Genomic DNA, 16,284 nt, shown 5'->3' with positions numbered 1-16,284 from the left:
CCCTCAGTCGACAGGCGCGTGATCAGCATACCAATGCGTCAGCACTTCCTGCTCAGCGAACCAACGCGTTGGCATGGCCTCCTCAGCACACCGACAAGTTGGCACCACCTGCGCAGAAACCCAACATAGCTTCAACGCATGATCAACAGTCTAATGCCTCTGCTCCTTTAGCCCAGCAGTCCATCAGAGCAGCACCGCCAGCTCAGCGGTCCGACATAGATAAACCATCTGCTAAGCAGTTCGTCCAAGCTTCACCGTCTTCTCGGCAGTCTACCTTGCAGCCAACCAGACGTTCTGCCAGAAATGCTTCAACTACCAAGAAGGAAGTGGCCAAAAAGGCTACACCCACGACCACGAGCAAGCGCAGCGAGAGAGTGAAGAGGAAAGATAACGATTGCCTCTTACTTAAAGCATTTATCGCCTAGAACCAAATTAACAGTTCAAATCAGGGAGTAATATTATTTCTAACGCCATGGATGATGAAGAAGTAGAATTGTTGCTTGCTAAAAGTAAAGCAGACGTACTTGAAGCACACAATTACGTCCATGGCCAGCCATTTCTTGTTGGCGAATACTTTGATGAGTGCAGCTCCAGTTGCCGCGAGTTACATGAATATTGTATGGATCAAATGTCAGCAGGTCATCATGCTTTGCTAGTCCACTACAATAGAGATCATTTCCGACATGATGCTGGTTCCATCAATGTGAGTTTCGAGGACTTACATCTCTTCTTCAACTTCAACGTGCTCGATGCCACTCTTGTTAGATGCCTGATTTTGTAAGTACTTAACAAACTTTGATCAACTTCTCCATACAAAGCTGTAAATGATAAACAACTAACTGCATTTTATTCCTCTCACGGGATTGAACGCGCAGAGAAGAAAAAGGGAGAGTGTGTATTTCATAGATCCTGCATTAGCAAATGGCACAACATTAGATGGTAAGGACCGACGGGACTGGGCCGTTAACACGGTCGTCCGTATCTTCGAAAACACGTCCCATGCAGAATCATTTCTCTGGCCATATCATGAATGGTAAGTCAAGTAAACAACCATGCATATACTGATTGTCTTTCAGATTTCTACATCATCATGGCTTTCTTAATATGTAGCAATCACTGGATATTGATATTCATTGTTCCAAACAAGAACACAATTTACTACATCGATTCTCTCAGAGAGTCAACAAACGCTCAGGATCTGACGCATGTTCAACAATTCTTGGATAGGTATTGAATTCTATGATGTTGAAATTAATTTGCATTCATATTTGGTTCAATAATTGATGTTGTCAAAATTCATCATTATTTGTAGTGTTCTCGCATTGTGTCATACTAAACAAGGGAAACTGTTCAAGAGGGAACTACCTCTGCAACACGAGATCGTTTCTCCGGTAACACACCGAAATCCATTATTTTCGGAAAATTTATCCAACAGTCTGCAAATACCTTTCCTTATGGTAGTCAAACGTTCAAGCTTCTAAATAAACCTCTTTCTATTTTGTCCAAAGAAAAAATAATACATCTAACACCGGTTAGTCACTACAAAAAAGACACATCCGTGACATTTTGGGCCGAACGATTTTTTTTTCTGTCATACTTATGACACTTCTATGATGATAATTGTGATAAAACCCGGTATCATCATAGATGTGGTGGGCTCCTACTTCTATGACAAAAATTCATGACAGAAAATGGGCTTTTCATCCTGGGCAGGCCGGAGATGCAGCTGCATGACATTCTTTGGGCTGTCCATGACGGAAAAAACTATGGTAGAAGCGATGGCGAGGAAAATATCGGGGAGTTCCTGGTTACGGTGGGTGGTCAGGGGACGAGCGATGCGCGTTTCTCTTGTACCGTACATGCGTGGGTGCGAGGCGTTGGGCTCTAACTGAACCCGAGCGATTGCACTGCAGGCTACGCATTACTGAACCCGAGCGATCGAGCGATTCCTTCGCTACTGCTGCTAACTGAAGCCGATCGATGCTGCCTCTGGATGAACAGTGAGCGTTGCTGGGGGGGTTGGATGAATAGTGAGTGTTGCTGGGGGGTTTGGATGAACAGTTCCCGGTAGGGGTGGATGAACAGGACCCCGTGGTTGCCTCTGGATGAACAGGACCCCGATCGATCGAGCCGGTTGGTGCTGGATGAACAGGACCCCGTGGAGGGCTGGATGAACAGGACGACCCCGTGGAGGGCTGGTTGAACTGTAGACGGTGGAGGGTTGGATGAACAGTAGCCCGTGGAGGGGTGGTTGAACAGGAGCCCGTGGAGAGGGCTGGTTGAACAGTAGCCGGTGGAGTAGCGCGCGGTGGAGACTAGATGAACATGAGGCCGTGGATGAATAGTCACAGGTGGAGGCTGGAGGAGGTCGACGGTGGAGATGAATAGTATCCCGTGGAGTCCCGTTTTGCGGTACGCCACACCCCTCCCGATGAATAGGACCCCCATTTCGACCGTAGCGCTCAAATACAAGTCCGTTTCCTCTGTTTTGCGGTACGCCACACCCCTCTCGATCAACAGGACCCCGTTTTGACCGTAGAAAGTCCAACACAATTCCGTTTCCTCCGTTTTGCGGTACGCCAGACCCCTCCCGATGAATAGGATCCCGTTTTGACCGTGGCCGGTCGAACACAAGGCCGTTTCCTCCGTTGTGCGGTACGCCAGGCCTCGTTTCCATCAGTTGTTCCGTCCAATCCCTCCCGATGAACACGACGACGCATTCCATTCTGACCCAGCCTGTTGGCTCCCCATGAACACGATGACGACGCAGTTTCTCTGTTTCGATCCAGCCATGTACACGAGCCCTGGCTTTACGTATGCGTGAGTAGGCATTTGAGACCCCGCCCGTATGTACGTACGTGGCCGTATTTACTTTCTTGCACCATGGCCGTTGTACGTACGTGTACATGCTATGTGTGTGCCTCTACCACGACACGTCGTGTCTACATCGACCAGTATGTACGTACACGTTCGCGACCAGAATGACAACGCTACGTATGCTTCGACCAGGTGGGTCCCGACTGTCAGACACTTCCTTGCGTGCGAAGATGTAGCTGGTGGGTCCCAGCAGTCAGGGGGGCGAATCGTTTTTTTGCCCGAACGCACTTCCTTGCATATGCAGATGTAGCTGGTGGGTTCCGACAGTCAGGGGGAATTTTTTTCGCGAAATATGGTGGCCCGTCCGGTGGGTCCCTGCTGTCAGGTGGAGGAATATTTATTTTGCGCGTAATAAGGAGGCACTTCCTTGCGGCCGTCGTGGACCCAGCTGTCAGCCTCTCCACGTACAGTACTCTTCCGATGGAAGTCGTTCCTTGACCACGTTGACCACGCCGCACCGAGAGCACCAGGGCAGTGGACGACGGCTAGGCCTAGGAAGGGGACGACGCAGTGCCGGGGAAGACGCGACAGTGGAAGCCCGCGCGGAGAGGAGTACGAGGGTTTACTGGTTCGGCAGCGGTGTGAGGCTGTCGTCGCCGTAGGGCCTGGCCAGCGGTGGGAATAGTAGGGGGCGGTGAGGCCTCCGCGGCAGCATAGCCGACCACGGGAGGCAGGAGCATGCGACACGACCGGCGCTGCTTTGGCCGGCTGGAGCAAGAAGAATAGAGGTTGAAGAAGCACTACTGCCGTAGGATGGACATCGTACGGTCACCGGAGCTAGAATCGTTCATATTGACTAAGTTGACAAAGCCCTCTATCCCTGTCAACTTAGCAGGCCCACAAGTCAGCCTCCCACCAAGGAGGGTCCCAGCTAGCAGGGGGAGTATTCATTTTTTTGTGCATAATAAGGAGGCACTTCCGGTGGATCCGTGCTGACAGCGGGGGGAACATTTTTTTCGTGAAATACGGTGGCCCGTCCAGTGGGTCCCAACAGTCAGGGGGGAAACGTTTTTTTCATGAAATACGGTGGCCTGTCTGGTGGGTCCCTGCTGTCAGGGGGAGGAATAATTATTTTACGCGTAATAAGGAGGCACTTCCTTGCGGCTGTCGTGGACCTAGTTGTCAGCCTCTCCACTTACAATACTCTTTCGATGGAAGTCGGTCGTTGACCACATTGACCACGCCGCGCCAAGAGCACCACGACGGTAGACGACGGCGAGGCCTAGGAAGGGGACGACGCGGAGCCGGGAAAGACGCTGCAGTGGATGCCCACGCGGAGAGGAGTACAAGGGTTCACTGGTTTGGCTGCGATGTGAGGCTGCCGTCGCCACAGAATAACAGGGGGTGTGGGTGAGTGGAGGGATGGCCTGGCCAGCGGTGGGATTAGTAGGGGGCGGTGAGGCCTCCACGGTAGCACATCGACCACGGGAGGCAGGAGCAGGCGGCACGAACGGCGCTGCTTTGGGCGGCTGGAGCAAGAATACCAGAGGTTGAAGAAGCACTATGGTCGTTGGATGGACATCGTATGGTCACTGCAGCTAGAATCGTTTATATTGACTTAGTTGACAAATCCCTTGGTACGCGTCAACTTAGTAAGCCCACAGGTCAGCCTCCGAAACGGTGCGCCCCAGATGTCAGGGGGAGGAATCATTTTTTGGGCGGCCGAAGCTAGAATATCCGAGATTGAAGAAGAAGCACGACATCCATTGGATAGACATCCAAGGGCCACTGCTGCTAGAACCGTGTGTTGACTATAATAAGTTGACAAAGCCTTGCATACGCGTCAACTTCTTTTTTTTAGGGGACACGTCAACTTAGTAGGCCCACAAGTGTGTGGCAGAGAACTTATAGCCCATTTGTGATTTGTAAGAATGTGCAACCCATTTTTGAATTCTAATGGAATTTACTACAGTCCATTTACAGTTTGTTAAAAGTACAACCCATTTTCTAGCTAGGACAACGATTAATAATTTCAACCAACCGTTCAAGACAGAATTCAATAAAATTTCTCACATTTTGATGGGATCCGAAATATTTTTATCCCGAAATTTCTAGTCAGATTAAATATAAATTTGTATTACGTAAAAATCCAACGAAACATTGCGGGCACAACAATTAAAAATTAAGATTTTCAAAATCCATAAATAATATTTTATAAACTAATTTTGTTTGGTGCATTTTTTTATAGTTACTACCCAGTTTTTATAATTACATCCAATTTATTATTTTTAAAGCCCATTTTCCTGTTAAGCCTAATGCATCTCTCCTAGGAAAGATTTGCAGCCCAGCAGAGCGGAGAATAACAAGTGGAGAATAACAACTTGGTATTCCTAAGAAAACGTATAGCTGGGCTAGCCATTTTCATGTGGAAAAAAAATTAATATCTGGGCTGGATATCTGGCCTGGGCTAGACTGGCCACAACCCGCCCAGTTAATACCCTGCTCTCCTCTGAACAACAACGAAAACATCGCCAAGAAAAACTCTGCAATGCTCATGCCTCAAAAACACAAATACTGCTCGAGCTGCTTGGTCCCAGCTGTCGGCCGCACCTTGTCCAATTCTCTCGTTTATATTGACTACATAGGTTGAAATGATGTGGGACTGTGATGTCAGGAAACCAGGAGGAAGCAAAAAAATTTAGTTGTACATAATAAGGAGGCACTTGCGTACGTACGGCTATGGCCCTAGTGGGTCCCTACTGTCATCCAGTCAAAATAAAGTCATCTCCTGAATCCTCATGTTCGTTGACCATGTTAACAATGCTCGACGCCACGGTGAGCGCAACAACTCGAAGGACGTTGGAGAGGGCCTCGAGGGCCCTACAGATGGTCTGATACAGCGCCCGCTGCTCATTCAGGAAGCCAGGATCATCGAACACCTATGAGCACCTTCGAGAGACTGAGACGGCATGAAACGGTAAGGCCGCGCTTAGGAGCTCTGGTTTATTTCACACCTGTATTAAGATACAAGTGTAATTTACTTGTCATCGGAAACAACGCGTAAAATACAGGCGTAATGAAACTGAGGGCCCGAGGTCTGTAAGTAAAACCGGCGGGTTACGCGTGTAATTTGAGAGACCAGTGTATATTTTACTAGTCAAAATCGACCAACCAAGCGCTTCTCCCGAGACCATCTGCTTTTATTTACAAGCGTCAGTTTTACAAGCGGTTTTGGCTGGAAAACGATGATCCAATCACAACATAAGATGATGAGTTGGTCGAAAGATCATATGGTTTCACGTCTAACCTACCCGACTTGTCGTATAGGCTACAACTGAAACATAAGACGATGAACTTCTTAAGCACGGAAAAAACAGAAGAGGATGATCTTCGTAACAAGCAAATCACTGGCATTAGATCGACATGCAAAACAATACGAAGCATTATTCTCAGGAGGCACGGTGAACAGCTCGTGATGCCGCATGCCACAACATCCCAAGCTCAACTTTGCAATCAAACACAAGGCCTGGCATTACATAGACAATATTCAAAACAAACTCTTAACACTGGAATATCTCAGCAGAGTAACTATTTACTTCTAAATTGAACACAAGAATAGAAAAAAATGATCGACGCTGCTCACAGCAAAGGGCGTCCCACTCAAAAATATCAAATGCATGTCTTCTGGCTAACATCAATGAGCAAATTTTGACAAGGTTTTCCAATTCCAATATATTAAACTAATGTCTTCTTGCTAACATCAATGATTAAACTTTGACAAGCTTTTCCCATTCAAAATATGTAATGCCTATGATCGTGGAGTCCTATCATGGATTCTTGTACTTGTTTGGGCACTTTTTGTCCAGTGCACTCCACGTTTTGTAGAGTTGCCTATGCTCTTTGCAGACTAGTCATGTCACCAGCGTCTACTAATACTCTGTAAACCTTCTCGGTCATTCCTTATGTAATGTAGCGCAAACAGTGATTGCTGCTTTCTGCAAAGTGGAACAACCAACTGGACCCAGTAATGCAACAGTTTGCCTTGGACACATTGGCTCCTTTTGTGCAGCTCAACTAAAATCAAAGTCGGAATAAATCCGAGCTTTAATTTTGATATCCCTGTAAGCAACAATAGGTATAAGGGAAACAATTACTGAGAAATAACGGTTGATGACTTGTACTCCCAGAAGAAAAGCATCTACTGATCTACCTTATCTTAATGGGAAACAAAGCAGGAGAGTAGCAATTCTCCATCAATGTGATTCATTCATATTGACTGAGACATTATCTTAACAATGCCTTGTTTCAACATGTATAAAGAACGACAAAGCAGAAAAGTACCATTCCTAAAACAATGTGACTAATTCATTTTAACAGAGACATTATCTTAACAATACCTTGGTTAAACATGTAGAAAGAACTACAAAGTAGGATAGTACCATTCCTAAAACAATGCGACTGATTCATTTTAACAGAGGCAAAAAAGGAATCAATTACTGGCCAATAAAGGAGGATGAAATATGCGGCCACAAAAATGGTAATCCCGCCAATCCCTAACAAGTGTTGCAGTTTTGAACTAAGATTCAGTAGTTAATTAATTCTGAGAGTGGCATTGCTTAATTTTACCAGCGGCATTAGATTACCAAAAGGCATAAACAGTTCTAGGGGAGAGTGGGCGCAACAACAGCATGTGCTTCCATCTACTTATAAAGGGGGTGATGCAGAGTTTTGTTGTAACAAAGAAACAAGCATCATGTCTGGGTTGGAACAATTTTTGCTCACTTAATTGTAAAAGACAACAGTTCAATAGCTTCAGTTCAATATTTATCCAAAACAGTACCAATACAAGTAGCACAACATCTCAAAGCACACCGCAACATCATGTGGATGAAAGTCGGTACTGACCTTTCTTGACCAAGATTTGAAACAGCTCGCGAGGAAGACTGGAAACATATCCCAACACATATATGAAATCTCGATCTCCTTTTGTGCAGTTCCACCAAAATTAAGCAAAGTCGCTGGTGTGACATTCAAGTTGAACTGCACTAAACACTCTTAAAACAAAAGTGTTTCGCAATAGCAACAAGTTGAATAGATATCCCTATTTAAACAGAGGCAAAAATGGAATCAATTACTGGCTAAGAAAGGAGGATGAAACATGCGGCCACAAAATGGTAATCCCGCCAATACCTAACAAGTGTTGCAGTTTTGAAATAAGATTCAATAGTTAATTACGAGAGTGGCATTGCTTAATTTTACCAGCGGCATTAGATTAACGAAAATCATATACAGTTCCAGGGGAGAGTGGGTGCAACAACAATATGTGCTTCCATCTACTTATAAAGGGGGTGATGCAGAGTTTGTTGTAACAAAGCAACAAGCATCATGTCTGGGTTGGTCCCATTTTTGTTCACTACTTAATGGGAAAAGACAGCAATACAATAGCTTCAATTCAACATTTATTTAAAACCGTACTAATACAAGTAGCACAACATCTCAAAGCACACTGCAAAATCATGTGGATGAAGGCATGTACTGACCTTTCATGAGACGACCAAGATAAAATACGAATCTACCAACACGAATAGAAAATCCAATCTCGTTTTGTGCACTTGCACTAAAATCAAGCAAAGTGTTTCGCGTAGCGAAGCAAAATGTCGCAATAGCAACAAGTTGAATAGATACCCCTGTTTTAACAGAGGCAAAAAAGGAAACAATTACTTGCCGATAAAGGAGGATGAAACAAACGGTGACAGAAAGAAGCATCTAACTTATCTTGATGGAAAACAAAGTAGGATAGTAGCATTTCTAAAATGGTTGCATTGATTCATATTAACAGAGACATTCTCTTAAAACAACATTCATTAAAAAATGTAATTTACTTTTAACAATGGCATTGCTTCAATTTTCCGGCGGCAATCTTAGATTAACAACAGCAAAATAGTTGTATGGGACATGGGACATGCCAGCACCATGTGCGTCCACATGTATAAATGGGTGATGCAGAGTATGTAGCCAAGCAACATATCTGTGTTGGTCCCATATTTGTTCTCTTTGAACCTTTTTCCTATGTGAGAGCAGCAAATCTAGTCCTGCACAAACTACCCGACCCCCCAGTTTCTTTCCCTTTTCAACAAAGAGATCGGTTCCTTACATATGTGTGTACTGGCTTACCCCCCCTTTTCCCTTTTCGACCAACAAAGCGGCTGGATAGCCAGTCTATACTACTTTCCGTCCCTCCTTTCCTCATGAAACCACGTCCTAGATTCATGATCCACCCCACCGCACCCTTCTTTCCTCTTTGAACCAAGACCTAGATTCGACTACAGATCGAAAAAGATCCACATGTAGCTAGAGCAATGACAGTATCAAAGAAACTTATACCTTAGGGTCGTCGGGATGTGGCAAGGCGTGCGACGGGAGGCCGGATTTGCCTACACTATGTACGACAGCGAGGAACAAGGGGTCGGTGGCCCTCCTGCACAGGCGCTGGGTGAAAGAGAATAGCGCAGCCGGCATTGGATTGCCTCCCTCGCTGAAGGCGATAGAGTGAGCGCTGCACCTCCTCCCCTTCCCGATGCGACGGGATCTGGACGCCTCCTTCACCAGTTGTGAGGGGGGAGTGAGAGACAAGAGGCCAACGCAATCTTGTTTAGATCTGGCGAAGAGAGGGTGAGAGACTATGAATATAGCAAACCCTAGCAAAGGAACGCTGAGCCTCCAGCGTGTATGTAGTGCGGCGAGAGTGTGGAGAGTTCAAACCCTAGCGAACAAGCGCTGAGGCTCCAGCTTATATATATACTGTAGTACGGACTGAGCTCCGGTGCCTTAACTGCACCTTCTTTTGGCTGTATGACAGGTGAGCCAGCCACATTTTGGGCCCATCTGTCATAAACCCAAAGGCAGGTGCACTAAAGTCAATGAAGTTGCATCCATATAGTACTCGTGTATACGACTAATATATAGTGGAGTGGTTTTCTTATTCTCTCCATAACAATCGTTTTAAATTGTGTAAGTACAAAATGAAACTCTTTATTTAACGTACCAGTGAAGAAAACTACTACTCCCTCTGTTTCTAAATATTTGTCTTTCTAGAGATTTCAACAAATGACTACATATGGAGCAAAATGAGTGAATCTACACTGTAAAATATGTCTATATACATCCGTATGTGGTAGTCCATTTCAAACCACTTGAAAGACAAATATTTAGGAACGGTGGGAGTACTTCCGATGAACTAACAATCCACGTGTCCTGGTTGCACTTCCTGTCCTTCACGTGCGGTACACTACCCTCCCTTAAGTGAACAACCACATATGCGCCAAATTATCTGAAACGTGTGAGAGTGTGTACAAATAAAGAATTTTAATTTCAATTATCGGAAAGGTTTGAGAGTATGTACAGTTTGCCCTCTCTAATAATTATGGTTTGTTGTGTTCGGCCTAAACTTGGTCAAACTTTACAAAGTTTGACTTCAGTCCAATCTAATATGTGGAGTAAATAAAAATGGAGGGTTACTACGTCCATCCGGGTTTTTAGTCCACACCATTTTTAATCAAAGTTAGTAGCTGGACAAATAAAATTACAGGGGAGCTGGAGAAAAAGTTGTGAGAAGGCTTAGAAATCAATACAAAACTAAAGCTCTTCGAGGAAACATTTGGTTCATAGCCAATTGTGTGATAAAATTGCACCAACATGAAAGACGACTGTGTCTCCAACGCAACCAAGGTGAACTGACGAAGGATATCATCTTTGTGGGTAACAAGCAAAGAGCACTGATGGAAGACAACTTGTTTTTCATTCAAAATCGATCAGCTTCACCAGCCGACGCAACCATGAGGCGCAACCATGAGCATCGATAGGTCATTGTGGTGATGCATCATCCATTTGGCATCAAGTTTGGGTGAGGCACCTATGAAGTTCGACAAATCCTCACTGTGGTATGTTTATTCTCAGTAATCAAGCTCGAGGAAGGAAGAACCACGTGGCAGAGGACAGTGAGGCGGAACAACAATGGCCATCCAATTTTGTGCAGTTCCACTAAAATTGAGGAAGACATGCCTGTGTATGGAGATACGCATAGCTGTTTCCAAAAATGTAAAAAAAGGGATATAGTGTTGTTACTTTGTTTTACAAGATTAACAACAACATCTCAATTGTCAATAAGAATTAATGAAAAGTACACCAACTAACAGAAGCATCATGATTATCTTGATGGGAACTAAACCAGGATACCTGAGAAAAAAAGCATTTCTTCATTTAACCAGTGATAGTATTAGATTAGCAGCCGCAATAGGAGCATATGGACAATGACCGCACAACCACCATGTACTTTTTGTCGAAACAACATGTATACCTCCACCGAGGCATAAATCAGGACAACTTTTTGAGTGGCATTTCTTCTATAATAGTAGGTGATGCTGGACCAGCCGATGAACCCTAGCTACTATACATGTGGAGCTGGGGAGTAGTCGCATAGAAGAAAACCCGCATGCAGCGATCTGGGGAGTTGGACCAGTACAAGAAGTTATACCTCAGGTGGGCGAGATGTCGCTTAGGCGGGCGGGCGGGATCTGCCCACACGACGGCAGCGAACAAGGGCGCGGAGGACCTTTGTCCGCGCCAACACCGACTCCGAGAGGACGGTGCACATCAGCTTCCTCCATCACCGACGGCGACAACGTCAACGTTGCACCTCCTCACCTCCCACAACAGACGGGATTCAGCCGGATCTGTGACCACCGGTGAGGAGAGAGATAGAGTGGACACTGTCATCTTGTTTTGATATGGAGAGGGTGAGAGAGCGAGACGCGAGAAAATCTATCAAACAAGAGGCTATAATGGAGTAAAAGAATCTCTCCATAGCAGTGGTTTTAAATAGAATACGCGCGTTCCCGGAAAAAAGAAATGAAAACTGGCGGACAATTTTTTAACGTACCAAGAAAGAAAACTCGATCAAAAACATGCCCCCACTTATAGGTCGTGAGAGTCGTCGCGCACGCACACATAGACATAGACATGCATATCCGTGTTTACATAAAATTCCATTTCCATCTCCATCTCCAATCATATTTGTCCAACGGGCACATTATTTACGTTGTTAATTATATACGCAACAACATCTCTTGTTTGCTGGCGTCCGGACCGCTGCCACGGCCACTCCTGACCAACCCGAACCCTCTTTATCACCCGCGCGTGCTTCCTGCCCGAAACGGCCAGTGCCACATTCATGCCCGGCCAAAGCGGACGCGGCCTTTCACTGGCCCCGGCATTGAAGCGGCACGCTGGCCGAGAGAGCGTCGCCCGCGCCGCTTCTTGGTGCACGCGACTGCTCCGCGTTCAAAGGTCGCAATAGCCGGCCACAACCTGCATGTAAAAAGTTCTTGGGAGTCCATGCTACAGCTAGCTATCCTCCCCCAACTCGTCAATCTCTTCTAGTAGTGCTAGTACTCCATGGCGCGATCCATCGACAAGCAGGCGGGAAAGTTATCGTATACTCGGTTTGCGGTGAGTGGCATGCCGCGCGACCGTGTGGGGTCGAGCCGTGGAGGAGGGTGAGACACGAACGTGACAGACGTAACTTAAACGTTGGTTTTGCTTGATGGTGCGATCCAACGAAACGAAATGTTGGTTTCTCTCTGTTTCCATTTTTTCTCCGGAAAAACGAAAACTTTCCACTCCATTTTCATTCCTACTCCAAGGTTGCCCCGTTACAACCTTCCATCAAATACAAAGGAAAACTAACATGCATGCTGATGCATCTCAATGATTTACAGATCATAGCCAATATTTACTTCACAACTAAAGACAAAAGTTGTGAGAGCGTGTACGAAAGAAAAACTACTGATGGAGTCATTACGACTTAAATCCTAAATCCTAAACATGATTTAATTTTCTGTCCAGGTAGAACCTGTTGAAGGAAAGACGGTTGGCACCCTCGGATCATATGATGCTTTTGTGCAGTTCCACTAAAATCAAGCTGAGCATCCCTGATGGCAAAGATATTGAAGAAGTGTGATTAGAATAATAGTACTGTCACTAGTTCATGAGACATAAACTCATCACAAGTAGAAGCCGGTAGAAGTAGAGAAAGATGGACATGGAGATGGATCTACGTGGGGAGCTGCGGCAGTGGAGCAAGCCGGCTCCAAAAGGAAGATGGACTACCTGGGACGCTGGGCTGTAGCTAGAAGGGCGGTTGGGACGCGGCATCGGCCCATACCGAGTGACCCCCAATTGGGACGCACCGACTGTAGGTTTTCTCCCTCGCCGATGTTGACCGTGTCTATGCAGAACATTGTTCCCTTCCCCCAGTTGCGGGATCAGGCCGGATATGTGACCAGCGGTGTGACCACCGTCGTTCTATGCTTGTGAAGAGAGTAATCCAAGCAAGCAGGCTTGTAGCTTAGGCTCCTGCTAGTGTATATATAGTGGTTTTCTTTTTCTCTCCATATCAACCATTTTATATTGTGTACGTGTCATTGAAGAGTGAAATGATGGTTGCTTCTTCCGACTAACTTACTATGTGATTTGACCGCTCCTTAGTGGCCCGTACACGTACTCCCCCTACGTGTATGCAACAGTCACACGTACACATGGACGCAAAAACGCGCGCGACGCCCTAATGCATGCATGTCTGAGCACACGACGAAACACACACGATCACGCTCAAGTGCTCAACCTACACGTGCATGCACACACATACTCAGCCAGGGTGAGCTAGTGACCGTATAAACACCAGAAAATGTATATATTGAGCGCAATGAGCGTATTATGAAGTCCACTGACTGTATTTTTATAAATATACAGTGACAGTCAGTGTATTTATCTCGTTTGAAATTAAGCCATATTAACTAGAGAGGAGGCAGTATGGACTAGCATTACTTTGTTGTGTCCCGTCAACTTGCCGAACGAGGAGAAGCTTGCAGGACGGGAGAAGCTTGCACGCGGTGGCTCGCGGGACAAGGAGAAACTTTTGACTAATGCAAGCTCTCCCTCGCTCAAGCGGTGGACGTGCAACAGTTAATTCGGTGTCAGATTGCCAGAAGCATACACTATACTAGTACTATTATTGTTCGACTTCCCGAAGAGGCAAACAGCCAAGCACAAAGTTTACTAGTACTAGTACTACTACTATAGTCTATAGGGGTATGTACTATACTACTAGGAACCGGATGGAGGAGCGTCTGCACTCTTATTATATTTTTAAAATGTGATAAAGCAACCTTCAACACATTTGGTTCTCTTCGAGGGTTGTCGCATGTGATAATGGAAGTTGATTGCATGAAACACTCGCCACAATTCTCGCTTAATTCTGTCTCATATCCTGTTACAAATAGGAGCACTCGGTAATATTTCCTCTTTTTTGTTATTCAGCATGTAAATAGGTCAGCAAACCTTGCGGCGCATCTTTGTGCGAACCGTGCTTGCTGCACTTTGAATGTGGCCGAGAGCTGGCTTGATGAAACACCTCGCTTCCTACTTCTTTTTTTGCGGCGTACCTCGCTTCCTAGTGACTAGTGTCTTGGCTGATCGTCCTAAGAATGCTTATATATAAATAAAACTCAATTAATTAGGACGTGGTAACCGCAATAAAGTCCACAATTTTCTCTCGATGTACTACGGAGTGGAGTAAGTGCATGCATGTGTGTACCCGGGGTGGAAGCACTGCATGCATGTGTGTACGCATTATTTCCTCTAGTAATAGACACCGTGCTATAACTACCAATGCTATTTTTCAGGCCGATCGCTAGTCGCCTTGGTTCCAGAGATTTTTTCTTTTTCTGAAGCGCGCTCTATAAACAGTGATGGATGGAGTAGTATGAGCGGATTCAAAGAAGAGTGTATTGATGGTTGTTTATTTCGAGCAACTTACAGTGGGAAAGATGGGGCTTATGATTTGACTGCTCATTACTCACTATTAATGCGGAGCAACGACCGGGCTGAGTCTCCCATGCGGTTGTGCACTACCCCCTCGATTCTTAAATATACTTTGGAGTATTTGTCTTTCTAGATATTTCAACGAGTGACTACTCAAATATTTGTCTTTTTGCAGATTCAAATGGACTACTACATACAGATGTATATAGACATATTTTAGAGTGTAGATTCACTCATTTTGCTTCATATGTAGTCACTTGTTGAAATCTCTAGAAAGACAAATATTTAGGAATGGAGGGAGTACACATACGAAGCAAAATGAGTGAATCTACACTCTAAAATATGCCCATTTGAAATTTGTAAAAAGACAAATATTTAGGAATGAAGGAGTATAATTTTGTGCATGGCACATGGACCCGAATGCTGAAGAGCCTTCTGGTAATGCTATCAAGCTTCCAGCATTTGTTTACATAATTGATGTACTATACAAATAATTTTCCAGCGACATGAAATTGTACAATAGTGTGAGCTTTCAGCTTTTGTTTCGTGTGTCTTGCCATCGATGCTCTTTTGGAAACAATAAAAAACTAACTTCCTTACTAATGCATCTGAATTATTAGCAGATCAGAGCTAATATTTACATCACAATTGAAGACAAAGTTATGCTTTCATTGGCAGCAACGTCCCCCCAGCTCTGTCTAAATCAACAAGGCATGTTGGGAAAAAAAGTAGCTGTCTGGAGCATTCCGATCATTTTGTGTTGTTCCACTAAAATAGAGCTGAGCGTCCCTGTTCCAAAGATATTAAGTGTGATTATGATAATAGAGGGCTGCTGATGAAACAATAAACACACAAATAGAAGCCGGTCACCTTTGCAATCTCTCTTAAGACTAACTAGTTGGAGAATATTAGGCTTGGAGTTGGATGAGGAGGATAGAGCAAAACCAATCTCTCTTTGTGCAGTCGCACTGAAATGTAGAGACGTTGCCCGTGTGACATTTTAGTACAACGGCATAAAACACTCTTAAGAAAAAAATGATTTGTGCAGTTCACCAAAAGGTCGCAATAGCAATGAGGTGAAATGAATAGCCCTGTTTGCAAAATAGAGGTAGAAAGGAAACAATTACTGGCCAATAACAGTTGATGACACATGCAACGACAAAAAGAAGCATATTCCTTGTCCTAAGGGAAGATAACAACACGGTTGTGTTTGTCTAAAACGGTGTGAGGACGAGATTGCAATATGGAAAGTACGCCGGACGAGCTACGTCTTGGACAAAGAACTATGGAAGATCCACATGTAGCGACGTAGGAAGACATGCAGTGGAGTAAGGCCGGAGGGGATACCTGGAGGTCATCGGGATGTAACGTGAGCGGCGACGGGCAGAATCGGCCCATACTGCGGCAGCAAGCAGGTGGCATATGCCCTACCGCGCTGGAGCTTGGTTAGAGAGAACGACGTGTACCACAGATCGGGACGTGCTGCCTCGGCACTGTCGAACGGAGAAACAATGCACATCCTCCCTTTCCGCCGGCGGACGGGATGCGGCCGGATCAGTGACCAACGGAGAGAGAGAGAGAGAGAGA

Source organism: Triticum dicoccoides, chromosome 1B (assembly GCF_002162155.2).
Source record: "Triticum dicoccoides isolate Atlit2015 ecotype Zavitan chromosome 1B, WEW_v2.0, whole genome shotgun sequence".
Taxonomy (NCBI): Eukaryota; Viridiplantae; Streptophyta; class Magnoliopsida; order Poales; family Poaceae; genus Triticum; species Triticum dicoccoides.
The sequence above is the reverse complement of the archived record's forward strand: the minus strand, read 5'-3'. Positions refer to the sequence as shown.